The sequence below is a fragment of the Coenobita brevimanus genome, chromosome 108 (assembly GCF_032717465.1).
Source record: "Coenobita brevimanus isolate Jiangsu-jjx chromosome 108, ASM3271746v2, whole genome shotgun sequence".
NCBI lineage: Eukaryota > Metazoa > Arthropoda > Malacostraca > Decapoda > Coenobitidae > Coenobita > Coenobita brevimanus.
Window position 1 is genome coordinate 14363028 of NC_137061.1, and position 16319 is coordinate 14379346.

At 41.2% G+C, this 16319-nt stretch overlaps 1 protein-coding gene and 1 pseudogene across 1 annotated transcript in view; one reads left to right on the forward strand and one right to left on the reverse strand.

The window, feature by feature from the left end:
• Window positions 1–16319, forward strand: part of LOC145416862 (putative peptidase C1-like protein F26E4.3) — a 109841-nt gene that overhangs the window by 81492 nt on the left and 12030 nt on the right. The window lies entirely within an intron of this gene.
• Window positions 13119–13244, reverse strand: LOC145417081 (5S ribosomal RNA; annotated as a pseudogene).

Sequence of the window (16319 nt, forward strand, 5' to 3'; positions counted from 1 at the left end):
GGTGATGGCGGCTGTGTGTGATGGGATGAGTGGGGTTGGTGGTGATGGCGGCTATGATGGGATGAGTGGGGTTGGTGGTGATGGCTGCTGTGTGTGATGGGATGAGAGGTGGTGGTGGTGGTGGTGGCCGTGTGGTGTCATGGGCAATGGCAGGATGGGAAGTGGTCGCGGCGTTGGTGGTTGTTGGAATAATGGTAGTGGTGGCGGTGGATGTGTGTGGTGATAGTAGTTATGGCGGTGGATGTTTGTGGAAGTACTGCTGGTAGTGGTGGCTATTTGTGGTGGTACTGGGGGTGGTTGTATGTAGTGGCTGTGTGTGGTGTTAGTGACAGTGGTGGTAGTGCGTAGTTGCGGTGGTAGTGTGTAGTGGTGATGAGAGTTGTTTGTGATGACAGTAATATTTCTAGCGGTGGTGCTTGTGTATGGTGTGGTGGTAGTGGGGATGATTTTGTGTGATGGTAGTGGTGGTAGTTTTACGGAGTTGTAATAGTGATTGTGTGTGTGGTGGTAATGATGGTGGTAATGGTTGTGATTGTATGTGGTTGTAGTGGTGACTGTGCTTAGTGGTGGCTTTGTAGTTTTCTTGTAATGGTGGTTTGGTGGTGATTTCGTGTAATGGTGGTAGTTGAGGTGGTTGTGAGTTGCAGTAGCGGTAGTTTCATGCAATGGTGGTAGTAGTGGTGGTTGTAAGCGGTAGTTGTGGTAATGGTTGTGTGTTGTGGTAGTGGTGGTTGTTTGTACCTGGTGGTTTTGGTGGTGGATGTTGTGTGATGGCAGTTATGGTAGCATGTGGTGGAAATGGTAGTGCTGAGATGGATTTAGTGATAAAAAAGGTGGAGGCGGTAGTGGTTGGATGTGGCAGCAGTGCAACGGATGCAGAGCCAGTGATTTTACAGTAGTAGTATCTTTGTTACTTCTGACGGTGATGGTGAACTCATTACTTGTAGAACTGTGACTGAAGCATTGGCCTGAAGATGGAGCAGAAAGGAAATGGAGGGAAAGAAGTGAGTAGGGAAGCGAAATCCGTGAATATATTAGACTGAAATTAAAGGAGCTGTCAACCAAGATATCGGAAAGCGAAACGCCGGCAGGGGCCTTTGACTGTGGTAACTGAGAGTGATTTCTTCAGTACCGGTGTATAATGAAAGGATAATAGTCATTGTGTGCAAGCTAAGAAAACTGTTGAACACACACACACACACACACACACACACACACACACACACACACACACACACACACACACACACACACACACACACTTTCCGACGCTTCCATTTGTTCTTATTTCACTTGCTTTAAACTCACATGGTGGTCTAGTGATCAACTGTACCAAATAGAGTATTGGTTTTGCATTGTATACATGGGTTCAAAAATCTGAGAGGAGATTGGAATGTTTTCTGTCATATAATACCATCAGGGACGTTGGCTGATCATCTACCCGGCACAAACAGACAGATAAAAATTAACGTTTTCCAAAAATCTTCCCTGACAGTAACATTATTTGACGTACACATCATAGTGAGCACTGTCACCTGTACGACGCATATGAAAGATTCCATTTAAGTGGATGGGAATGGTAGTGCCCTTATGGATGTTTGGAACAGAAGAACTTGGTAATTGCCAATACCTTTTCCAGGCACAAACTGATCCACAGTTATACACATCGCGTGATAAGGATGAAAGTAAAGTTGGTTAAATGAAGGGCATTGATTGATTATGTGTGTTTGGATGAACGAAAGAGATCCTTGCTTGACATTATAGCTTACAGGGAACTGGGGAGTGGCTTGACTGATAATAATATGATAGTTTCAAGGATAGGGGTGCAAGAACAATGGGTGAAAGGAGATAGATGAAGACATGAGGCAGTTGCCGCAGAGTGAGTATGAAGATGGCATGGGGAGAAAATAGCGTGGGATACAAGAAAGATGTGGAGAAAAGTGGGCAGATGTAACTTGAACCAGATGAAGGAGGCAGAAAATGTGAACATGGTGTTTACAGAAGAATTCTGTGCAGCAGACAGCGTGGTGCGTGGAGTTAAAAGAGGAGATAAGGAGGTGAAAGGAAAAGTGCCATGGAGTAAAAAAGTGAAACCGTCACAGAGACTAGATGGGAGGAAGAGAGACCGACAGTGCTGAGAGACAGACGAGACAGCTGTATACTGAAAAGAGGAGAGAGGTGATGAGATTAGTGGGAGAGAGTAAGAAAGAGTGAGATGAGGAGCTAAGAAGAAAACTGGGTACAAATTTATGGGAACGTAAGAAACTCTCTGTGAAGAAAATCGGTATAGTATGAGATTAATAGACGAGGTAACAGAGGGTTGCTAGAAAAAAAAAAAATGGAAGAATGCTGGTGGAGAAGAAAGCAACTGACCAGATGGAGATACCATTAATGTGCCGTTGATTACTGAAAACTAAACAAGTGCTAGTAGATACTGTTGGGATACAGCTGGGAGAAGGAAGGAGGCAAGAAGGGAGGAAGGAATTAGTAGGAAAAATGTGTATGAGGCGCTGAGAAAAGTCAAAATGGGGAAACATCAATACTTGGGGCAGGGTATGGCGAAATGTAATATGGACGAGAAACAGTGACTGAAGTGAACTGGACAGTGTTTATATTGGTTTGGGATGATGATAGGGCGCTACAGGACTGGATGTCAAGTATAATGGACCCTTTATAAAAAGGGAAAAGGGAAGGAGAGGTCTGTGGCAGCCTTGAAGGTATATGTCTTCTTGGTGTAATGGGGGAGATATATGGTAGTATAATTGTCTACAGAGATCAATGAGAGAAATGAACTAGATGAATGGAAGAAGGATATTTTAGGAAGAGAATAGGTTGTGAAGGACAGTTATTCTTTCTAAGATGTATAACAGAAAAATATTTAGAATATGAATATAGTTATACGAGTAAAGTGATAATTGCTGAGAGAGAAGGTGACCCTCAATGTGATGTTCCGGTGAAGGGAGGGAGAGAGAGTTGAAGAGGTGAGAGTTCAATCAACTGGGTGCAAAAGATGGGTTAATGTCTACAGGAAGTGGAAAGTTGAATGGCACAGGTAAGGAAAATGACTGATGCTATGAAGGCCTTGCTATTGAACAGAGATTTGAGTGTGGCAGCTGCTAAAAAATTGCATGAAGGCGTTTTAGTATCCACAGTAAGATATGAGTGTCAGACCTATGTGGTATATAAAAAAATCAAGAGTCAAAGGTATAGGTATGAGACTCTTGTGTGCCATAAAAACGGAAAGTCAAGAGTTAGGGCAGTGGTGATAAGGTAATCGAGAAACGTATGCGGAATGCGCCATCCGAGATTTCACTGATTACACTGTTGATGGCCACAGCAAAGAGAGTAACACTAAGCATACCCCCCCTGCATCACCCCATCTTCAAGTGGACGGGCATTACAAAGCAACCTACCCACTCGAACCTTTAAAAAGATTAGAAAAAAGTTGCTGAATAAAAATAGGCAAGTGCCCACAAAGACCAATCTCATGAAGAGAAAATAAAATACCATGACGCCAGGCAGTGTCATACGCCTTCTCCAGATTGAACAAGACCATGACCTGGTGTTGGTTTGAGGAGAAAACCTCACAGCCAGAAGATTGCAGGACAGAATGGCATCAGAAGTAGACAGTATTTACAAACACTATACTAGACATGGGATAAGAAGTCACCTCTCCCCAAAGACCACACAAGCCTACCATTGACTATCTTTTCCAAGACCTTACACTTACAAAAAGTCAGACAAATGAGCCAACCATTCGTCTGCAGTAGATGGTCCATACCTGGCTTGGTGATGGGGATAACTACAGCAACACCCCACTAAACAGGAAACTCATCAGTACCCCAGTTCTTATTAAACAATTGACAGTAAATACGAAAGGGACTCATCAGACAGGTGACATGAAATGGCATAAGGAATATCATCACAGCCAGAAGAGGAATCATGGCACTGCGACAAAGTTCCCTACAGTTCAGAAATAGAAAAGGGGGCATTATAAGACTCTACCTCAGTAAAGGCAAAACCGAGAACACGAGATTCTCAGCACCGACGGCGGCATGCTGAAGGCATCTATATCCTTCTGTGATACTCTGGCAAAACAACAAGCAGCCCTGCAACAACAAAAGGATCAGTCACAGTCCCACCCACTGCAGATAAATCAGAAGGGGTGAGAAAGGAAAATTTTCCTTAAAATTTTCTCACTCAGCTTCACACCTGAGTGAGGGAAGTCTTCGAGTTGATTGACGATAAAATAACCCTTCCAGGATGAACATTTGGCCTCCTTTAAAATCAGGTACACATCAATTCACGCCCACCGATACTCCACCAAATACTGAAGATCCCTACGGTGGTGACAAAGTCAAGAGAAGGCGACTCGTTTGGCTTTCGCTAAGGTGACAAAGTCAAGAGAAGGCGACTCGTTTGGCTTTCGCTAAGGAAGTGCCCTCAGCGATCCACCAAGGAACCGGACACTTAGGAAACTGATCTTTTGTCCACCCAGCTCAACACATAGGTGAAATAAGACCCTTCCTCATTAATACTGTCAAAACCATTCACAGTTCCATGAAAAATGGCCAGTCTGACCTATCCAGGTGCCAGCGAGAAAGGCGAAGTTCTGCTTCACCTGCAACAGCAGTTAGAAGTAATGAAAAATGGTCGCTGCTGTACAGGTCTGGCAACACATCCCACTTAAAATCTAAAACAGCATCAGTCGAGGACGGGGAAAAATCAGTAGCAGTAAAAGTCCAGTCTGGCTGTATAACTGAGCCATCTCATTGAAATTCAAGACACCCAACTCCTCATACTCCACTAAGGAAGCCAGCATAACACCCCACGGGTTAGCCCCACTGTTACCCCACAGAGGACGACGACCGTTCAAATCGCCCAGTAAAAGAAAGGGGGAAAGAAGGCTATGAAGAAAGTGTTTCAGACCCTCCCTGTCGACAGTAGCAATGGGAGAAAGAAAAAGATCGCAAACTGTAAATTAAGACATAAAAAAATCTGAACGGCAACAGCTTGCAGGTGAGTGGAAAGGTCCAGATGAGTGAATGGAACATTACGACGAAGGAAAGTAGCAGCACCTTCATAACATCCTTGGCTTGGAACAGGATCAGAAAAAAACGGTATGTGAATCAGAAGGACCGAAAGGAACAGCATCACAAACCATGGACTCCTGGATGTACATGCCCATACCTAAAGGCAGTTCCTCCAAACCGGAACGTAATCCCCAACATTTCCACTGAATTAAAGAACCCATAGTAGAGGGAGGATCAGGACAATGAGTGGGACAGCACAGCCCCCTGACAAGCGAACAGGTTTGGATTAATGCTTAGAAAGGCCCTTAGAAAGAGACTGCCCAGCATCAGGAATTTGCACATTGTGCCGACCATTCGAACGCAAACGTGAAGACGAAGGAAGAGGGAAATATTACATTTTTCATTGGAGCAGGAATAACAGGTTGCCTGAAAGGTGGCTTGCAGGCTGCCCCAGGTGAATTAGAGAGGCCAGCACCACCACCAGATAGAAGTGGCAGACTCCACAAGACCAGATCCCTATGAGGATGATATCCTATGCGGCAATCCTGAAGCACCAACTATCCGTACAACACCATCACCCGGGAAGGGAGGGGAGGCAACTGGTGAAACACCAACTTCAGCCTGCGACACCAGGATAGGAGGAACAGTAGTGACGACAGATGGAACTTCTAGGAGGCTGGACAAGGCAGGACAAGGAGACATCAAAATAGACATCCACCACCAACATGGAAGCGTTCAAACCCTGTGCCACTGATGTGGGGGCAGAAACAGCAGGGGATGAGGACGGGTGAACACCAGTCTCACAAGCGATAGGAACCTTAGGAATGGTGACCTTCACAAGATGGAGAAATTGGTGACGGAACAGACTGAGTCAGCTTCCAAGATGGGACGCCATGCAAGAGTACCAGAAATGACAGGAGCATATGCATCTCCAAGCTGGAAAAAAACGAGTCTGCGCAGTGGTCAACAGAAGCCGAATCCTACAAAGGAAGGGAGGCCTCCAGTGCAGATGGCACTGCCAGTCACGCTTCAGGCCCCCCTGCCACGTCAAGGTGATCCCCCTCCTCAGCCCCACTGAGGGGAGCACATAACACTAGCCATGAAGTGCCCTATAGGGAAAGAAATAATCAACAAGAAAAGGATGGATTATGAAAATAACAGCTAGCGACAGGACAGCCACAACCACATATGCCAAAACATCCGGAAACCAGTGTACCCAGCCTCCCTCATAGACAAAAAAGCTTACCTTAACAATGTTGTATATATTGGAGGCACATCTAAAGAAAATGGGAGAAATTGGACGTTACTGTAAAGAAATACACTTAACACTGGTCAAACACAACCTACAAAAATGTTTTCCAGATAACCCACCATCCAAGGATACTTTTCAGATAATGACTGGATGTAAGACTGCAGTACCAGAACAGGTAAAAGAACAGAAAACACAGCAAGAGGAACAAGGGGCAAGATGTGGTACTTGCCCGGGTGACCGAAGCCACTCCCAGATTCTCGGCCCCAGTGAGGGGCCAGAGGGCTTCATGGTGGGGGGGGGGGTTTGCGGTTCTGAGATGTGGGCATCATCCAGTCCTCCTGAGTTAGCAGAAGAGGCTGGATGACTCCGTCGCTGATGCTTGTCCAGTATGCAACACAGCACCCCATACCATTAAGCACAGTACAGAAGACTGCATTGCACACAATCGCCTGTGACAACAACACAACATGCACTCCTTGAAACTCTGTGGGAAAGCCCGGTCTCGGCCGTGGCCCTCCTTAGGGACTCGGGGCTGTTCGCCCAGACTACCTAGGGGACAACTACTACTACTTTTATGGCCTAGAAAGGAACAAGAGACGCAAGATGCTAGGGAAAATGAAATGGAGAAAATTTGCCATGACTGGAAAAAATAAAAGGCACCGACATTGGAGTGAAAATAATAGCTTGGGGAAAAGAAGATTACTCACAGTGGACTCTGACATAAAATTCCCTAATACAGGAAAAATTTCAAGAATAAGTACAAATGGACGTGATGATTAGAGGATAAAAGAATACAACTTGCTGAAACTGAGAACAGCGAAGTAAATCTCAAAGGATGGTTCCGAATATTAGAAGATGCAAAATCCACAAAATAAGTTCAGGCATCATAACAGATAGACCACCACTAATGAACAGGGATCCTGGGATTAGAAGAACATTTTATTAAGGGTAACACTATGGCATACAATCAAAATGATTAAAGATAACATACTCTACTGGGAGACTAGTAAACACAACCTGACAAATACCTACATATCTACTGATCTCGAAATAGTAATAGTTTGGGAACAACTCCCAATAAAGAACCAAAAATAGCTGGAAGTATTATATACAGTATCAATACCACCTGAGGATTAAATGATGGCTCTCTTATTTTAATTAAGAAAAGCATGTCACAAAAAAGACGACGGTTTTATTACTGATGTCTTTACCGTTAGCATAGAAACATCATTCGGTACAATAAATATTTCAACAACGTACTTACCTCCCAGAAGGCCTTTCTGCCATATTTTGACTTTTTCATAAAGTTTATCAAAAAACATCCCGACATTTACGTTCGGCAATCTTTACGCCAACCTCATCATTTTCGGACGAGATGGGGAAAGGATTATAGTATTTATATGATAATCACTTTGTGACTTATTATGGACCCAATTTTTCGAATCATATGGGACCTGATTCTACAGCCAACCCAAATATGATAATTTCAAACATGGTAACTTATTACAATTATAATATAACAGTAGGACCTCTAACATGCTCATATCAAATCTCAACCGTCTTTACTATCACAGCAAAAGCAATAAAAGAACCGACATCGAGCTAAACACGTTTACTGTTGACTGGGATTGATTTAGAGCAAAAGTAAACACTAACATACCTGAGGAAACACAATTAGAAGGCAAAGGATTGGAAAATATCTTCTACAGTCTAACATTTTGGTATTGGATAAATTACCACCGCTATGGCACAGAATACACAATTATACAGAGAGAGAGAGAGAGAGAGAGAGAGAGAGAGAGAGAGAGAGAGAGAGAGGTGGAAAAGGAAATAACATTAATCACTATCAAATATACTCAAATAAGTCCAGCCGACTACTCGATAAGGTCAACACAAATGGATGGACAGTACAACACTTGATCACTGAATTAAACGAAAATGAACCCAAAACTAGAACACTAAGACATGCATTGTAAACCAAAAATTATGAAAAAATATATATATATGAGAGGAAGTAATAACAAATTAACTTCATACATAACAAACACACAGAACAACAAAATCTTTGACTGTACCAAAAAAGAACTAACTTTCCGTAATATCTGAAAATAATGTAAAATGTTTTTGTTATAAGTGAGGATGAAATCAAGCAATTCAATATACAACATGAAGTTATTCATGCATAGATGAGAGAAATTTTACATAAAAACCTTCAAGAAAACGAAAATAATACCGGTAGATATAATGAAAGCACAACAATACGAAAAATCACTGTTTGGGAAATTGTTTCCATAATTTAAACAAATAAACACCAGAAACAACACAACGCGTACCAGGGGAGAAAAAAAGTAAATTTTTCCTACGCTGCCAACAGGGACAATAACGATGATAGCGGATATATTTAACTAGACCTTATCAACTGGATATTTCCCAGATGTTAAAAATGGTTCAGCTAAGAACGATTCCCAAGCCTAACAAATCTTCGCTATATGGTCAGTGTTATAGAACAAGTGCTCGTGGGCCCTTCAGGCCCCTCGTACTTGCTCGCTCTGCTATAGTATATTCTAGTTGTAGCTATGGGCAAAAAATTCTACGGAGATCCTATGCCGGGCGCCGGGAGCGGCGTTTTTGGTCAAAATGTGATCGCTCATTAAATATAGTAAAAGTTTTTCAATCGTGATGGGAACAAGTTTTTTCACATCAGCGAACTTTTTGTGATTTTTGTGCCAATTTTGGTGCGATTTGAATGTGTAGTTTCGGCTGCCCAAAATACACACACACGCACACATGTTAAAGCTTTATAGCCAACATTTTTATGTATGTAACTCTTAATTCTTGTAATAGGTGAGTCTTGAGTTAATTGAAGGGCAGGAGGAGTTAAAGATGAATACGGGGAGTTGATCTTGATTTATTATCTTCAGAGAAAGTCTATGCTGAGCATCGTATGTATTATACAGAGACTTACTATACTAAGTATGTCTAGTTGGACCCCTCTTCTTATTCACTCTCTCCATTACCTGACGGTTCTATGGCTTCTCTCCTTCTCTCCACCACCTGTCGATTCTAAGGCTAATCTCCTTCTGAGTTCTGCTTCCTAAATTCCTATTTTAGCAGGGGTCATGTCACGTGGAATATACTGATATGAAGTTTCTAGAAGCCTGTGTGTGAGTATGTGTGTATGTGAGTGTATGGTCATGAGGCGCTGCTCGTGTGTCTATCAAGCATTCCTTGAGTTGGAGTGTGTAAGCATGTTTACCATTGCTCGATTCTCGCTGACACACTACATATCTCATCCCCTGACTTGCTGCCTCTATCTGTCTATCTATCTATCTATCTATGCATCATGCTATCTATTATGATTTGTAATTATAATATGGAGTCCTGACATCGCTCGGTCACGTAGCTGGTGGTCCTCCGACAGCAATCATCATTGACCTATGCTAATCTATTAATACATAATAGTCTTCTTCAATTTTAATACATAATATTGATTATAATATTGTATAGGTATAAATATTCATGATAATATTGTAATGATTCAGTAATATTACATTTTAAACAAGTTGTATACATAATTGAATATGGTTAAATTGGTTATTGTATTATATTTTGTAAAATGTGTATGTATAATAGTAAAATGCATAAATGAAAAAAAAAAAAAGTTTAAAATAAGAGTTATTAATATTTCATATTTAGATAATGATACTTGTATACTTCTATATCATGGGTCATTCTTCTTCTTCTTTTTTTAATATAAAATTAATACTATACACTTCATACAGGGGGGTTGGCATGGATGCTTATTCTACCCCCATTAAATACTGACTCCAAATTTGCAATTCTTGCTTGTAGTCCTAACGGACCCGGGTTCAAATCCCGCTGTGGCAGGGAACAGTTTAAGGATTTGAATTTCATAAAAATCAAACTTTACTAATCTACCAGAAGACCCGCCGACATGTCGTAAAAATACCCCAGCTAATACCAATACACCAGTCCTGTATGAGACAGTCCTAGCATGTATTCAGTATGGACGGTGGGTGTTAGCGCCGAAGTGGTGACATGTAGAGGTGTGTGGTACGTAGGAGGGCTACTGGGCCTTGAAAGCAGGCTTTGAAGCCTATGCCCAGAGTCGGACACATAAAAAAAAAATACAACACAAGATTATAAAGACAGTAGGTGCTGGGCTATACACATAATATGGGTTGAACATACTCAAACTCAAATCTTCCAAGGGCTTCATTGTTTCATTGATCAGTTGCATAGTTTCAAACTTAGGTGAAGTCAGCTTAATACTTGTGCTCATGTTTAAGTCCATATCAGGCAGTGGGTGGAAATGTTTGTGTGTATGATTGAGGATGGCGTAGTGATTGATGGTGGATAAAGTGGACATGGATGGTGTAAATACCGCACAGTAGTCTGATGCTATGTATAATCCTGATGCTGAAGTATGAGATGGTGGTATATCTGGACAGACTATGTAAACTGATGTGTTATGAGTGAAATAAAAAAAACTGTGAGTGTCCGATGCGTTGATGGTGTACAAGCTTATCTGGAGCAAAAGTAAAGTTACAATGATTATGAATATTGTGATTTCTTATGATAGCCATTTCACAAGGGACTGAATCAGTAGATTGAAACGTGAAAATGTACGCAGGACAAAGGTGAACAGCATGAAAGGACGTGCGGCACTTTCGTTCAATAGTTGATTCACTTGCGAAAGTGACAGTATTCCGTCTCTTGGAGATGATGATGAGTTCGGTGTCTGTGTTGATGTTGATGATGACCAAAGTGTTATTATTCTTAGAAGGGAAGGGGTGTATTTCGCATACTGTGAACAGGTCATCAGTTATAAATGGTACATGAACTACTACTGATGTTGGTGTTTGTGTTGCTTCTAAATATGGATAATATTGCATGAATTCCCTACTTCGGAACAAGGGCTTCAATTTATGTTTATGTATGCCTTGACTAATTATCTGACGTAGCTCATGAACTGGAAGTAAGTCAGTTGTGATCTTGCCATCACCGGAATTCGAAATTCCTTGCATAAATGCCCTGTAACGAACTTTAGTGTTGTCTAACTGGAGAAGAACTGTGTCAATATGTTCCGTGATGATGGAGAAGTGTTGGAAAAATGTTATGTTACCTTCCATGTCATTTATTTTATCTACACTTTCGAGAGCTATGTTTTCCGCCTTTTTCAGATTTTTCACGATTGTCTTCATTGCTGAGTTATGTCCTGTGATGAATTTATCTTGGTATGTTAGTATCTGAGCTATTTTATTATATTTGTTGTTTATTTCTTGAAGGTCATCCTCTGTAGCCAATCCAAAGATGTTCCCAAAAACTGCGCCACCCAGGTCGAACAAACCGCGCTTTTGGCGAGTACGTGTGATGTTCTTGTTGCTCAATACCTCCATTCCATAAGATGGGAGATCTTGGATCACAATGAGCATAGTTGACTTTGCCTGTTCTATTTTCCATTTCGCTAACTTCGCTATTTCATCCACTTCCTTTGTGTTATGTGCTTGTGAAACATAGCCTCCTATCATGAAGTCCAGGGTTCTCATTGGTCTTGCGATATTTTTTAGATAAGAAGGTAATTCATATAAGTAATCCAGACTTATTTCAGTACTCATGACATCTTTCACGATTGAAGTCGTGGCCATTGGAGCTATGAGGCATCCTTCCCGTACTATGTGTTGGGGGTGTAAGTGCGCATATCCTCTTGCTATGTAGAGGAGAATCCATGGCATAAGTCCCTTCATCGCTACCTACCGACAAAAAAAATCAATTAATTTTCTAATATGGTCATGCTGTGGTCGATGTTAGTGATGATGTGCGTTACGGTTGATTGTTATTTCATTTATAGAAGGAGTTTAAATCGATATTTAAATCTCGTAAATGATGTGCTGTAGATTTTACTGGAACAGTTGCACCTATGTTTGATTGTTTGGTATATGACCTTAATCTATTTTTGTAATTATTGTTGTTATCTTGCTTGGTTTCTTGAGGTACGTTCGCTGGTTCGGTTGTATCCGAGGCTGAATAATTATTGGATAGTTCCCTTGAAACTCGTTTTAAATGATCAATATGAACTTGTTTCTCTTCGCCACTTGACAGTGACTTAATTAAAACTTTGTTTGCTTTTATGTTAATTACACTGTATGGCCTCTCAAATTTTGGGGATAATTTATTGTCTCTCGTATGAATGATACCATAAACAATGTCTCCTAAGCTGATAGGTGAATCTCTTGCCTTCTTGTTAAATGCTTCCGTCATTTCTTCCTTGGACATCGTCAATTGTTTTTTGACTCTTTTGTGAATGTCCTGGAATTCACGTAAACGGAGTTTAGAGTAATCATCGTAATTGTATATGGGCAGACTGTCACCTTCTAGGAGCTCATATGGTAATTTTTTATCTGTCCCATATATAATGAAATGTGGTGTGTCATCTATGGATTTATTTATAGATCCATTAATTGAGGCTTCTACTCTGGGAATCCAATCATCCCAGCTTGCATAATTTTCACTGAGAATGTGTCGTAGCACATCTAATACTTTTTTGTTTTGTCTCTCTACTAACCCATTCGATGCTGGGTGTAGGCTAAAACGTTAACCTTTTTGATGTATTGTTTACATATTTCTTGTAAAATCTCAGAATTAAATTCTCCTCCATTATCACTTATTAGTACCTTTGGGGTAGTAAAGCGACATATTACCATCCATCGCCAGACGCCATGTATCCCAAACGGGGTGGCCAAAGGCTTAGAGTTAATTGTTTTACAGGGAGGGGCACTAATCCTCCACCAACCCCACTTGACACGTAGGGATGCCAACAGCATCTGGTGTTCCCAGGCGGTCACCCATCCAAGTACTAACCAGACCCAACGTTGCTTAACTTCGCTGATCGTACGGGAAGCGGTGTACATATTACATTATCTGTTATTGCCTTTGGTACTGTCTCCGCCGTTTTATCTTTAAATGGAGCTAAAATTACATAACGGGAAAAATGATCCGTTGCTACGAATAGGTATAGGTTATTATTGTATGATAATGGCATCTTGAGTAAATCAACAGCGACAACGTCCCATGGTTGACGTGGTACAGGGTAATTACCCGTCGGTGCAGGTGTGATTGGGTATCCTTTGTGTTTTGCACATGATTCGCATCTGTCTATATGATTGTTTATATCTTTTCGTAATGAAGGCCACAATTTAATGTGGCCAACATTTTTATGTATGTAACTCTTAATTCTTGTAATAGGTGAGTCTTGAGTTAATTGAAGGGCAGGAGGAGTTAAAGATGAATACGGGGAGTTGATCTTGATTTATTATCTTCAGAGAAAGTCTATGTTGAGCATCGTATGTATTATACAGACTTAATATACTAAGTATGTCTAGTTGGACCTCTCTTCTTATTCACTCTCTCCATTACCTGACGGTTCTATGGCATCTCTCCTTCTCTCCACCACCTGTCGATTCTAAGGCTAATCTCCTTCTGAGCTATACTTCCTAAATTCCGATTTTAGCAGGGGTCGTGTCACGTGGAATATACTGATGTGAAGTTTCTAGAAGCCTGTGTGTGAGTATGTGTGTATGTGTGTGTATGGTCATGAGGTGCTGCTCGTGTGCCTATCAAGCATTCCTTGAGTTAGAGTGTGTAAGCATGTTTACCATTGCTTGATTCTTGCTGACACACTACATATCTCATCCCCTGACTTGCTGCCTCTATCTGTCTATCTATCTATCTATCTATCTATCTATGCATCATGCTATCTATTATGATTTGTTATTATAATATGGAGTCCTCTCTCACACACACACACACACACACACACACACACACACACACACACACACACACACACACACACACACACACACACACGGCTAGTGCCATAGTATATTAGATAATTTCCTTTGGAAAAAAACATTTGACATGGGTTGAGAGCATACTTGGAAAACAACGACTTAATAAAACCATCCCAGTATGGATTTCAAAACCACAGTAGTACATCAACTGCACTCGCCATCATCTATGAAAAAGTACTGCAGACATTAAGAGAGAGCAATGCTGTATCATGCCTCATGACGAGCAGAAAGGTTTCGTTAAAGCTTGGCATATAGCCTTGAAATATAATATCTTAAAACCAAGCTTGTCCGAATACCTACAGATCTTTCTCTGTAGCTTTATAACACAGAGAAAGGCACACATCAATATAAATAACATAATAGGACGGGACTTCAGTCTAAACAGTGGAGTAGCACAAGGCAGTGATTTGGCTCCAATATTATACAGCATTTATCCTAATGATATATCTATGCCTTCACATAATAACTTAAACCTGTAATATGCTGTAATACTTACTCGTCATGGGAAGTCAAGGCATATGTTGAAAAGACGTGTACATGAGGAAACAGAAAATATATAAATAAGTTCGAAAGGAAATAGAAAATAAAAACAAATTAAGCAAAATTTATTACCGGTATCTTTCCTATAGCTGCACGAATAACTGGTGATATCAAAAGTGAAGGTGAATTAGTGCCATAAAGGTAAAGTCCTAGGGTTAACAGTAGGAAAGAAGTACCCCAAAACAGGATAAAAACTAGCTAGTAGAGGTAAGGAAGCTCAAGCAGAGCTATGGAACCCCATTTCACTACCAGCAAAAAATACTCTACATTTAAGCAAAACTCTAATACTACCTGCCACAGAGTATCCATTTTTCCTTTAACAGTAGTCAGCAAAACTTGTATTAAAAAACTCCAGTCTGTGCAAAATGCAGTCTTAAGATGTCTTCGACAAGAGTTACTCCAACAGACATAATACCGTACAACTACTTCATACAACCAAAGTAACACCTAAAAGATTCAAACGAGTAAGGGAGAAGTTGGAACAGTTAAATGGCCCGTACTACGAAACACTTGAGACAATTTATCAGATAATAATCGTGGCTGGTTCCCATCAGTGCAAGAGATAGAGCTTGAAGAATCGCCTGACCTAGTGTTTTTTTTTTTTTTTTTTTTTTTTTTTTATGTGTTCGACTCTGGGCATAGGCTTCACAGCCTGCTATCAAGGCCCAGCAGTCCTCCTTTATACCATACACCTCTACATGTCACCACTTCGGCGCTAATACCCACCGTCCATATTGAATACATGCTAGGGCTATCTCATACAGGACTGGTGTATTGGTATTAGCGGGGGTATTTTTACGACATGTCGGCGGGTCTCCTGGTAGATCAGTAAAGCCTGAGTTAATGAAATTCAAATCCGTAAACTGTTCCCTGCCCCAGCCGGGATTCGAACCTGGGTCCGTTAGGACTACAGGCAACCTCTCTACCGATTGAGCCACCGCCTCCCTCCCTAGTGTATGAGAAGCTGCTGAATGTTGTTAACCCCTGCAGCACTGAGTCATTGTTTTATAACCAATGTAAAGCGTACCTCATATCAAGCTTGGGCCTTGGCCCGTGCAGCCCTTCATTGTGCCTCATATGAGGTATGAGGGCACATGGTGACATTGCGTGTGGCAAAGGAACTAAGTGGGTTCTTTGATTTGGATGTTTGAACTGAAACAGAAGTGTCATTATATCCAGGGAAGGTCACGTGTTTATGGATAGTGTTGCAAAACAAATACAAGGAAGGGCAATGGATACCTGAGTGACTAATGAGAGAGTGCAGAGTTTGGAAATTTGCCTCACCTGATGTCTGTTGATGGTTCAACTTTGTTAAGTGAACATGTGTGGGAATTGCAAGTTTTGCTGAGTGAGTTAAGAAGTGTGAGTAAGCAAAGGAATTTAAAAGTGAATTTAGCAAAGGGTAAAGTTTTGGTTCTGAGAGGAATACAGTCAGAGAATGCAAAGTGATGCTGAATGATAAGGATATTGAGAGAGGATACTGAGGACAATAATTTGGGTTAGGGAAGTGAGCATGTAGGTAAAAAAGTTGGTGCATGACAATTTTGTGATCCCAACTCTAACGTATGGACGTTAAGTTTGAATTTTGTTGGAAGGACACAGGACAAGAGTGAAAACAGA